The sequence below is a fragment of the Protopterus annectens genome, chromosome 5.part0 (genome assembly GCF_019279795.1).
Source record: "Protopterus annectens isolate FY-2018-M chromosome 5.part0, PAN1.0, whole genome shotgun sequence".
Lineage (NCBI taxonomy): Eukaryota > Metazoa > Chordata > Ceratodontiformes > Protopteridae > Protopterus > Protopterus annectens.
Window position 1 is genome coordinate 1,223,244,268 of NC_056735.1, and position 12,267 is coordinate 1,223,256,534.

The following is a 12,267-nucleotide window of genomic DNA, read 5'->3' on the forward strand; positions in this document are numbered from 1 at the left end:
TTTTCCCAAATCCATTGCCAGTCTTCTGAACTTCCCCATAGAGGTCTGCCATGGATCTTCCAATTCTGTTTTTGCCAGGCAGGTAACCAGGTTGTCAGTCCCTTGCAAACTGCCCAGCTGTCAGTATAGATGTATACTTCATCTCCAGGTGATAAGCTATCGATGACCAGGGCAACAGCTCATAATTCTGCCTGATTATTTGTACCGGCAGTGCCTTCATTAAATAACACAGTTTCTGTTCGTGGGCAATAAGCCACCACAGTCCAGGTCCTACCATTTGATCCAATTTTAGCAGAACCATCAGTAAACCATGCATGTTTCTGTTTTTCTGCATCTAAATTATCAAATGGTAATGCTTCAGTAATTGGAGACTTTGGAAGCTCATGTCGCTGTTGTTCTATCACATCAGCATCATCCAGAATTACCAATCCAGCCAGCTGTTGTTGTACATGAGATACTCCAGGTACGATGTTGGCCCTTTCCTGTAACTACTACTTCCACTTCTGTACAGTCAAAGATTGTGCTATCAGAGTTTTCATCAAAGTATTATCTCGTAACCACCCCTGGATTGGGTAGTCTATCTTAACTGTCACTGTTTGTTGTTTAGTTATTCCTTCCACATGAATCAATGCTGTGTACACTGCTAGCACATGCTGCTCAAGGAGGCTATATCTCACCTGTGCTCCAGTCAGGGATTTGGACCAAAATCCCAAGGGTCTCTTTTTCCTAGTGTCATCCTTCTGCCACAGCCCCCAAGACATAACATTATTGGCAACTGTTACTTCAAGGATAAAAGGTTGCTGTGTATCAACTGGGCCAGCCCCACACTCTGCTGTAGAGCCTTTTTTGCTTCTTCAAAAGACATTTGTTGCTTGGGACCTCAGTGAAAGTCACATTTTTTTTCTTGTTACATAGTGAATGGGTCGCAAAATCAGTCCGAGGTGAGGTACAAATGCTCTCCAAAAGCCCATTGCTCCCAACAAGGCTTGTGCCTGCTGTTTCGTCTTTGGGACTGCAATTTTCTGAATACTCTCTAGTGCTTCTGCAGGAATTTCCCTGTTTGCTCCATTCCAAATCATACCAAGGAATTTTACTGATGTCCCTTGTTGTGTTTTATTCTCATTTATAGCCCACCCTCTGTTGTGAAGGTGCTGAATTACAGTTATTAGTGCGATATCCACATCAGATTTTTTTCCAGTAATCATTATGTCATCAATGTAATGGAAAATGGTCACTTTGTCCAGCTGTAACTTGGCTAGGTCTCTAGCCACTAGTCCATGACACAGGGTAGGGCTGTGCAGATATCCCTGTGGTAACACTTGGAAGATATACTGCCTCCCCTCCCAGGTAAAAGCGAATTGGGCTCTGCTTTCTTCTGCTATCAGAATGGAGAAGAAGGCATTTGCTAAGTCCAAAACAGCATGATATGGTCCAGCAGATGAAAGCAATCTTTCCACGATCATAACAATGTCTGGAACAGCTGCCGCTAAGGGTGGGGTCACCTTGTTCAGACCTTAATAATCTACAGTCATCCACCATGATCCATCAGGTTTCTTTACTGGCCATACCGGACTGTTGAATGGACTCACTGTTGGCTCAAGTATGCCAACCCAAAGCAGTTCTTGGATCATCTCAGTGATCTCAGCGTGCCAACCTGGGATATGATATTGTTTGATGTTCACTATTGTTTTAGGTGTGGGAATATAAAGCGGTTCCCACTTAGCATTGCCTCGAACTACAGCCTTAACTGCGTTGACTGAACAATGCCGCACTCCAAACCTAAATGGCCCTACAGTGGTTTCCAAAGTTCTACCCTTTAACACATCTATTCCTAAAATGTGCTCAGGTACTGGAGCTATTACTGCTTCAATGAAAATAGGAATACCATCTCCAAAAGCTATCTTAACCCTGGTTTTGGTACCTAGTGCCCCCCCCCATAACCATCAATCTCTACATATTGTCCATGAAATTTACGGGGGTTGCCTGCAAAAATGGTTACTTCTGATCCTGTGTCTACCAGAGCCATCACATGTTGTGGCCCACCCCTCCAAAAAATGGTAAGGGGTATGTAAGGGCGTCGGTCCCCAGGTGAACTTGCTCTTACTGTACCCCTAGCTACTGGGGACCAGCCTTCTAGTCAATTTGTCTCTGTTTTTTCAACCGGGGTTCTCCATTCCTTTCCTCCCCAATCTCTCTCATCATTAAACTCCCCCTTTTGCCACTGTGCTAGCTCCTCATTAGTAGGGATGTCAGGATATAATTGATTCCACCCTACCTTCCCTTCAGTGGTACTTCTGGTTGGACTTTTTGTATGGGTTTGCTTTTTACTCACAAAGCTTGAGCCTTTCTCCTTTTGTTTTTGCTTCCACTTTTTATATAATTCCTCAGTAGCTATCCCATCTATTTCTGCAACTTCTACCCCCCACCTTAATAGATCCAGAAACATTTGCTTTCTTGTAACTTTTTCACCAGATTTATTTTTTGATTTTTCTGCATTTGCCTTTCTAGCTCTTCTCTGTTCTTTTTCTTCCACTAGTTCTGCCATTTGATTTGGAGTGGCTATTAAATCCCATATCTGCTGACCTACACAGCCTGCCAGGGCAGACATCAGCTGCCCTTTCCACCACTGTGGTGCATTTTTGATCAATTTACTCCTCATATTGCTGGTCATAATTTGTGCATCTGGTCCTTTCAGAAGCACTAATGTCCCATTCCTTAATTCCAATGAATAAATGGTAGCCAACATAGCCATTTCTCTTAACTGCTGTATTGCCTCTGCTATTGTTTTCCAAGGCTTATGTTCATCAGCTACTGCTGTGGCATCAGGACAAGTAGCTCGGAAAGCTAAGGCTAACCACGCCACCAGTGTATTCACCTGGGGATCATCATGGTTCGCATTGTTTACTATTTGCTTTAAACGTGGGTGGAACACCAAACATGCACATTGGTGCATCTCTTCAGCATTTAGAGACACTGCTTCTCCCCCTGTGTCCCAAACCCGAAGAAACCATGCTAAACAGTTTTCCCTGGCTTTTGCTTATAGATTTGGATTATATTCAATAATTCAACTTGAGTATAACACCGCAACTCAACCCATTGTTGTGGCGCTGCCCCCCAGTATACTGTCCCTTTTTCTCAATAACTGGGTGTGCCTCCACTGATGGGGAGTTTACTATTTCAAAATCACTATCACCCTCATCCGTTGAGGGGAGATCACCTTCCCAGTTCTCAGGATCAAACTCTGCCTTACACAACAAAGCACAAACCCGAGGCCTTGAGGGCGGATGGCGTAGTTTTCTCCCATTTTGTTGTCTACGCTGTTGAATTATTCGAGTAGCTAGAGTCACTGAATTAGATTTCCAGTGTTCAGATTCCTCTCCTACTTTGACAAGTGCCATATCTGCCTTTTCTAAGACATCTCTATCCATTCTTTGTATATGAGAATGTTCTTTACATTGCTCTTCTAACTCTAAACCTTTTTCTTTTAGTTTCTCTACATTTCTGTCTAATTCCTAAATTGCCTCAAAGAACAGCCATCCGGCTGCTCCCACCCATTCCTTCACCTTTTTCCCCTTATCATCCAATTTTAGCTCCGATAAAGCTCTAGCTAGACATATTAGGGTCTGCCTTAGGTCTTTCTTGCAAAGGTTTTGGGGAAGGAGGGGGTGAAACTTGACTTAATACCTTAGCAAGAGGATCCCACTTCCCAAATAATGCTGGCAACATAGTATCAACACCCAATTTATTTGGGGTGCCTGACACAGCATCCTTCTTACCTATGCCTATATGTTTTAAAGGAAAAACATTTGTTGTTGTTGTGACATTTCCACTGCAAACCTCAGACCCTGCTCGCTGCGCCAAATGAACTAGTCCATTCCTTTAAAGTCTGAGGTTAATACAGGATTAGAAATGACATAAGATACCAAGGCTCAAACTTAATTTATTAAGCAAAAACTTACTAAATAAACAGTAAAACTAATACTAAATAAACAGAAAAACTAATAGATCATGTACTTACAAGCATATGCATAAACAAAATCATCTTTGCCACTGATAGGGAGACCTCAATCCTATCCAGTGCAGCTATCTGTTCAGTCAAGGCAAGGCCAACACTGGCAAAATGTCTCTAAGCTCAGTTCAGGATGGTGCTGTGATCAAATCCAGATGATGATGATTTCCATTTTAGCCTCTGAGCTTTTCTAGTCTTGAATAAACAACAGGGTCAACAGGTTCAACTAATGACACATTGATCACAAGCTCATCATGAGTTGATGGAATATTGTAGAAAATATGACATTACAAGCTCATCATGAGTTGATGGAATATTTTCGAAAATTACAGATCATTTCCTAAGTTGTAAACAAGTCTCGTAATGTCTGGTCTTGTGCCTTACTTCCCTCTTTCAAAGAACAGTTAGCTCACAAACTTGTGATATAGTTCCTCTTTGAAATCCCCACATTCTGGTAAACATCTTTTAAGCTGATTAACAAAAGTTCAGTAATACCAGTAATCAGTGAGCAAGGCCTGCTCTTAAGCATTTTGTATTGTTTCAATATTAGCAGCATATAGTGAGGTAGTGGCATATCAAGATCTAGCAATAATCAATCCAGCAATAATTAAACATACACAGTGATATGTGGATTGAGGCATAACAAAAACTGGTAGACTGTGTGGATCCATCACAAAATCCTGTTATAAGCATGCTGCTACAAAAATACTGTTGTAACTGGTGCAAATTGCATATAGTATTAACAAACATTCATAGTGTTAAACAGTTCCAAACAAGAATACACTCACTGGCTCACACACTCTGTGGGGTCCGCACCAAAAAAACTGGCTGGAGAGGGGATTGTAAGTAAGATTACAGTTCTAAGGGAATGGTGCCGTGGATGCGGGCATCTACTTATAGTGTTAGGGTAGGTGAGAGGGGGGAGGGCTCAGCAGTAGGGAAGGTGGGGATTAAGAAAAAGCACTATTGGATAGTCACTGGCCCAGCAGAAAAAGTGGCGCGAAGTTTGAAAAAACAATTAGGTAAAGTAGTAGAATGCTAGAATGCAGGCAAGTAAAATTGTGCGCTTTGTTTTACTTTTTTTTGTGGTCAGCAGCCAGGTTCTCAGACTCTATTGTAACAATAGCTTTGGTGTTTAAAACACGACAGGCTGCAGGTAAGGAGTAGACATGCAGTAGGTAGAGACCACCTTTACTAGTTGGGAAATTATGTGACTGACAAGAGAGAGGATACAATGTGGGTATTTATTTTCTCAGGTATACGAGTTCTGAAGTTGTGCTCTTCAAGCACGCTACTTTTGTGCTGCCATCTAGTGGCCTCACAAAGAAACTAAAGTTAGGTAAAGGCTAGGTGTGGGGCAGATGGTAGGGGAAAGGGAAGGAATAAAAAGAAAATGCTACGGGGCTAAAGCAAGTTGGGAAGGAATAAAAATAAATGCTACGGTGCTAAAAGCAAGTTGGGGGACGAGGTCACAAGTGTGCAAGCCACTAACAATGAGACACAAGTTCTAAACTATGTAGCAAGATACAAATAAAAATCTTTTTAAGAAGACACCTACACTGTGTTTAATAAAACTGTCTCCGCGGAGTCCTGGTATAGGGAGGTCAGGCGGAGCAATAGGAGTTGGAGTCCACGCAGTCCGTGGTTAAAAGCAGATGGAGGGGCAGCTGCAAGTATTAGACACACTGTGGTAATGACTGTGTTTAATGAAACTGTCTCCGCGGGTCCTGGAATAGGGAGGTCAGGTGGAGCAATAGGAGTTGGAGTCCACGCAGTCCGTGGTTAAAAGCAGATTGAGGAGCAGCTGCAAGTATTAGACACACTGTGGTAATGACTGTGTTTAATAAAACTGTCGCCACGGAGTCCTGGTATAGAGAGGTCAGGTGGAGCAATAGGAGTTGGAGTCCACGCAGTCCGTGGTTAAAAGCAGATGGAGGGGCAGTCGCAAGTATTAGACACACTGTGGTAATGACTGTTTAATGAAACTGTCTCTGCGGAGTCCTGGTATAGGGAGGTCAGGCGGAGCAATAGGAGTTGGAGTCCATGCAGTCCATGGTTAAAAGCAGATGGAGGGACAGCTGCAAGTATTAGACACACTGTGGTAATGACTGTGTTTAATGAAACTGTCTCCGTGGAGTCCTGGTATAGGGATCCAGGAGGAGCAATAGGAGTTGGGGTCCACACAGTCTGTGGTTAAAAGCAGATGGAGGGGAAACTGCAAGTATTAGACACACTGTGGTAATGACTGTGTTTAATGAAACTGTCTCAGTGGAGTCTTGGTATAGGGAGGTCAGGCGGAGCAATACGAGTTGGAGTCCACACAGTCCATGGTTAAAAGCAGATGGAAGGGCAGCTGCAGGTATTAGACACACTGTGGTAATGACTGTGTTTAATGAAACTGTGTCCACGGAGTCCTGGTATAGGGCGGTCAGGAGGAGCAATAGGAGTTGGAGTCCATGCAGTCCATGGTTAAAAGCAGATGGAGGGGCAGCTGCAAGTATTAGACACACTGTGGTAATGACTGTGTTTAATGAAACTGTGTCCATGGAGTCCTGGTATAGGGAGGTCAGGAGGAGCAATAGGAGTTGGAGTCCACGCAGTCCATGGTTAAAAGCAGATAGAGGGGCAGCTGCAAGTATTAGACACACTGTGGTAATGACTGTGTTTAATGAAACTGTCTCTGCGGAGTCCTGGTATAGGGAGGTCAGGCGGAGCAATGGGAGTTGGAGTCCATGCAGTCTGTGGTTAAAAGCAGATAGAGGTGCAGCTGCAAGTCTTAGACACACTGTGGTAATGACTGTGTTTAATGAAACTGTCTCCGCAGATTCCTGGTATAGGGTGGTCAGGTGGAGCAATAGGAGTTGGAGTCCATGCAGTCTGTGGTTAAAAGCAGATGGAGGGGCAGCTGCAAGTATTAGACACACTGTGGTCATGACTGTGTTTAATGAAACTGTCTCTATGGAGTCCTGGCATAGGGAGGTCAGGCGGAGCAATAGGAGTTGGAGTCCATGCAGTCCGTGGTTAAAAGCAGATGGAGGGGCAGCTGCAAGTATTAGACACACTGTGGTAATGACTGTGTTTAATGAAATTGTCTCCACGGAGTCCTGGTATAGGGAGGTCAGGCGGAGCAATAGGAGTTGGAGTCCATGCAGTCCGTGGTTAAAAGCAGATAGAAGGGCAGCTACAAGTATTAGACACACTGTGGTAATGTGGCTCACACACTCTGTGGGGCCTGCACCAAAAAAACGGGCTGGTAAGAGGATTGTAAATAAGATTACAGTTGTAAGATGATAGATTCTTTTGGAAGTTAGCAAAATGTTTGTTGTTTACCTCACAACAAATGTTTGTTGTTTACCTCACAACAAAAGGCACAGGAGTTGATTCTTACCTCAAATAGGGATTAGAACTGGCATAAAGGTGATTACCTCACAGATCAAGGTACAGGGTTTGATTCTTGGGAAGCATAGCTAGTCTTAAAAAGTGCCAAGGGGTTGTTAGCCTAGTTATAACCTATACAAAAGCATACCAACTCAGCTTGCACTGTACTTTTGCTCACCCATACAATGTTGGCCACACACGTGCATTGACATAATCACTGTGCCTGGCAGTTGTGCAGTGACAGCCATCACACTCACACACACACACACACACACACACACACACACACACACACACACACACACACACACACACACACAAATACAAATATATATATATATATATATATATATATATATATATATATATATATATATATATATATATATATATATATACTCCATGGCAAACACCTGTGCATGACTGCCATATGTGCCCACCTTCATAACCTGCAATGACTGAGTGACATGCTCAGTTCTCAAGTGTAGATGCTTGTTTTCTCTGTATATGCTGCTCATCCTGTTCTGTTACTATCACAACTCTCCCCTATTGTATGACAGCAGTTGTATTCCTTGATCAGTTTGAATGCTAACTGATCAGCACAGATCCCATCCTCCCTACATGCTTTTTTTTGTCTCCTCATGGACAGAGTGCATCACCCCTACTATTCTACAGCAGGAGTGGGTCATGGTACTGGCTGCTGGGCTGCATTCTCCTGCTAAAAATTCAGAAATTCAACTATTTTTAAATGAAAAATAATAGTTGACTTCCTGCTGTGTTCTGGGTCCTCAGAATTCATAGTGGAGTTTTGAGGAGATCTGAAAGAAATAAACAAACAAAAAAATATTTCTGCTTCTTACAATTATCAAGCTATTTTAAAAATGGCCTAGCTTTAAGCTTCCCGATCATCAGGCAGATTTAACCATCAGCATTCAACAGTGAGTGCGTGTATCAGTGTGTGTATACATGAGGGTACATACGTGGATAAACTACTGAAGGAGTCACTGGGGGAAATGTTTTGATGTCAGTGAAGTCCTTGTGCATACTCAAACAAACTACTGAAGAGTCACTGGGGGGCATGTTTCAGTTTGATTTCAGTGAAATGCTTGTGTGTGTGTGTGTGTATATATATATATATATATATATATATATATATATATCTATATATACATATGGGTTCATGTCAGTCCATCGACAGTTCAAAACAACGAAAGTCAGTACTACGAAATGAAAGCATCGACTGTTGAAAAGATCGACAATACAGTCACGTAAAGTAAAGTAACGTAAAGTCACAAAAACAAGTGCTAACATGGGTCCTGCAAGGGGGAAGTAAAGGATATGATATGCTACTGTACCCATACTAAACTCCGCAATATCATATCCTTTACTTCCCCCTTGCAGGACCCATGTTAGCACTTGTTTTTGTGACTTTACGTTACTTTACTTTACGTGACTGTATTATCGATCTTTTCAACGGTCGATGCTTTCGTTTTGTAGTACTGACTTTCGTTCTTTTGAACTGTCGATGGACTGACATGAACCCATATATATATATATATATATATATATATATATATATATATATATATATATATAGACAAAATACTTAAGGGGTTGTTGGAGGGAATGTTTCATTTTGATGTCAGTGAAATGATTGTGTGTACATGGACAAACTACTGAAGGGGTCATTGTAGGAAATGTTTTATTATGATGTTAGTGAAGTGCTTGTGCATATATGGTTAAACTACTGAAGGGATCAATGGGAAAATGGTATCATTTACTGCTTGCGCATTCATACTACTGAAGGGAATGATGTGGAGTAATCGATGGTCACACCTGTTTGTGAGTGGAGGTTAAATAAATTACTTTGTCCAATTGTTGCTATTTTTATTTTATCCCATTTTGATATCTAAAGAATATTCAGTCAATAAAGTTAGCTTTAACTAGAAGCAGAGGTTGTCTGTGGTTAAACATGACTGATGTTGTTATTTGTTTAAAATAAGCATTTATTATTCTGGCTTTGCAGAAGTGCATAATTTTTATTTTTACTTTTATTAATGGTCAAGCATCGGTATTACACTCAATAAGTAGCTGTCTGTGGTGGTCTGTGCAGGATGTGAGTGATAACGACTGATCACTGGCAGAGTGATGCACTGAGTAGCATCATCATATAACAGCACTTGGTTCTTATGTTGACTTTTTGTCTGTTCAGTCTTTGTAAGTGCAGTCTTTTTGTCTTTGTAAACTTTATCCAAGCACATTGTTTTCTTCTCCCAGACAATTAGCAGTATGATACAGGCATCTGTCCATTTGTTTTTTTTTTTTACTTTTCTTCACAATCTCACACCAGAATTGTGCACAGATGATATCTCTCTTTTCAGAGGGGTAGTAAGGCAGGCACTGTTCCCAGAAAGACTGAATATATTTCCTTACTCATGATTGTTTGATCAGGCCATCATAATTGTCAAAAGTTAGTTAAAAAATAATAAAACTAAGATGCAGCTCAGTGCATCTACAGCTTTAAGACGTCTGGGGTTCTTGCAGATCCCCATCATAATTCAGGTACTTCCTCCAGACATTAATTACAGAGGAGTCTTGGCCAGTTACAGTGTTAAATGCATGGGCGGGGGATAGACTAAAAAGTAAGAGAAAGTATGAAAGAAGAAAGAAGTAATTTGTCTAGATGGTCTGAGGCCAGGATGAAGGGAAAATAGAGGCAGACACTGGGGTGTGCACGGAAGACTAGTGTGTAACAAGGGGACCCATGATGTGCTGATTATGGCTAGACATCTAAAGTACATTTAGCCATTAAAATGGCTATAATGGTTAGGTTTGTACTGAAGCAGTCTGTGAATGAAAGTGTATGACCACATCTGTTTGATCATAGGTAATGATTATTGACCTGCTGTAATACAGTCTTGCCCCACTGTATTTGGCTCTGCCCATTCAGTTGCTTCCTGCAGCCCCCCTTCTCTGCTTTGAAGACACCAGCCACCACTGTTCTGCAGTCCCTGTGACACTGGACTTTTACATCCATTTAGATTGTCACCGCTGTTGCATGGCAGGGAATCACCTTCTATGGCATGTAATTTAGAGGCCTGTGGGGATATAGCTCTCCTTTGCTCTGGCATACTATGTGCTTATTACACATTTCACTTATTTATGACACATTATGTTAGGCAACCGTGGGACACATTTTACATATGTACAAATATTTCAAGCATGGGCAATAATGCCCTTCTAGCCTGTCAGTATACCAAAACAGTTGTCCCCATAGTACGTGTCCAGGCTGTTCTTAAAAATATCTTAACTAGTACTTGTATTAATGTAATTTGGTAGTCTATTCTATGCATCAGCTGCTCTCTCAGAGAACCAATGAGTACACTTTTCATTCCTATAAAATCTTCTGCATAGGTTGTCTGATGATTCTCTACTTTTTGATAACCACAAACATACATAGAGGTAGTTGTCTCTAAATGCCCTACATACCTGAAAAAGTCAACTCATAAATATCTGTATGAGACACTGTACAAATTCAGATAATTTAGACTTTCATAATAACTTAATTTTTCACATTCATGGATGCCATGCTTTCTTTCCAGTTTACACATGCTTGTTTTCTTATACAATTTTCATATTGTTATTCCATAATCAAATTTGGGCCTAATACAGCTAACAAATGATGACTTCATCATTTCTGATTTCCTAGACTTTATAAATCGTTTTATACAACTTATAGTTCCATAACTATCATTAACCAATTGGTTAATATGATTAGAAAAACTCATAGCTGAATCTACCCATATACCCAGGTCCTTAAATAAGTCTACAGTTTCAATCACTGTGTGCTGTATTAGATATTCACCTTTCAATTTATGTGTCCCAAATCTCATATGCTTAGTTTTTGGTGTATTTATCAGCATATTATTCTCCTGTGGCCAAATGGTCAATTTAGTCAAGTTCTATTGCAGACATGCCCTATTTGTAATGCATGCAATGCATATAATCAGTTTATCTATTTTCAAGTCTTCTGCATAAAGACTGTAGAAGACCTCATATGTATAATCCTATCAAATGCTGAAGTTAAATCTATAAAAAGTTACATCCCAGCACAATTTTTTATTCATAGCTGTTATTATATTGTTATACAACATCATGTTACAGGTGGTAAAAAATCTATTTTCAACATATGTATGCTGATATATGGTTTCAAGTTCCAACATTTCAATTTCTGACAATAATTTATGCAGTATAACCTTTTCCATTATTTTTCCACGGTATGAAAGTAAACTTATGCGTCTGTATGACTAGGTTCTGTTCTTACTTCCTTTTCCTTTAAAGAATGGTTTAGCAAGTGCATGTCTTCAATCATGAGGAATCTTGCCATATTCATACAACCTTTAAATAACAGATATAATGACAATGCAGTTTTATGACAAAGTGTTCTCTGGTCATTCCATCTCCTCCCTGTGGTTTGTTTGGATCCAGTTACGTAGTATTTTTTCAATATAATCTAATTTGATTTCAGTATCTGAGGTTACCTAAATGTCACTGGGATAATTTGTAACCCTCTTTGTGGAGCCAAGCTACTTTGTATAATAATTTATAAATGTATTTATATAATCTGTGTCTGAGAATAAATTTTAGAATCTACACACAGTTTATCACTTTGTATATCTTTACTCCTACCACATCTTATGTATCTATAAAATGGTTTCATATTCATGTTCAATATCTTTAGATACATTATCTTCAATTTTTTTTCTTGATCTTGTCTCACATTATGTTTAATTTTTCTGTCCACCTTATTTCAGTTTTCAAAGTTGTAGTTCAATCTCTTTTCCATTTCTTTTTTTTCTCACCTTAATCAAGTTTCTTGT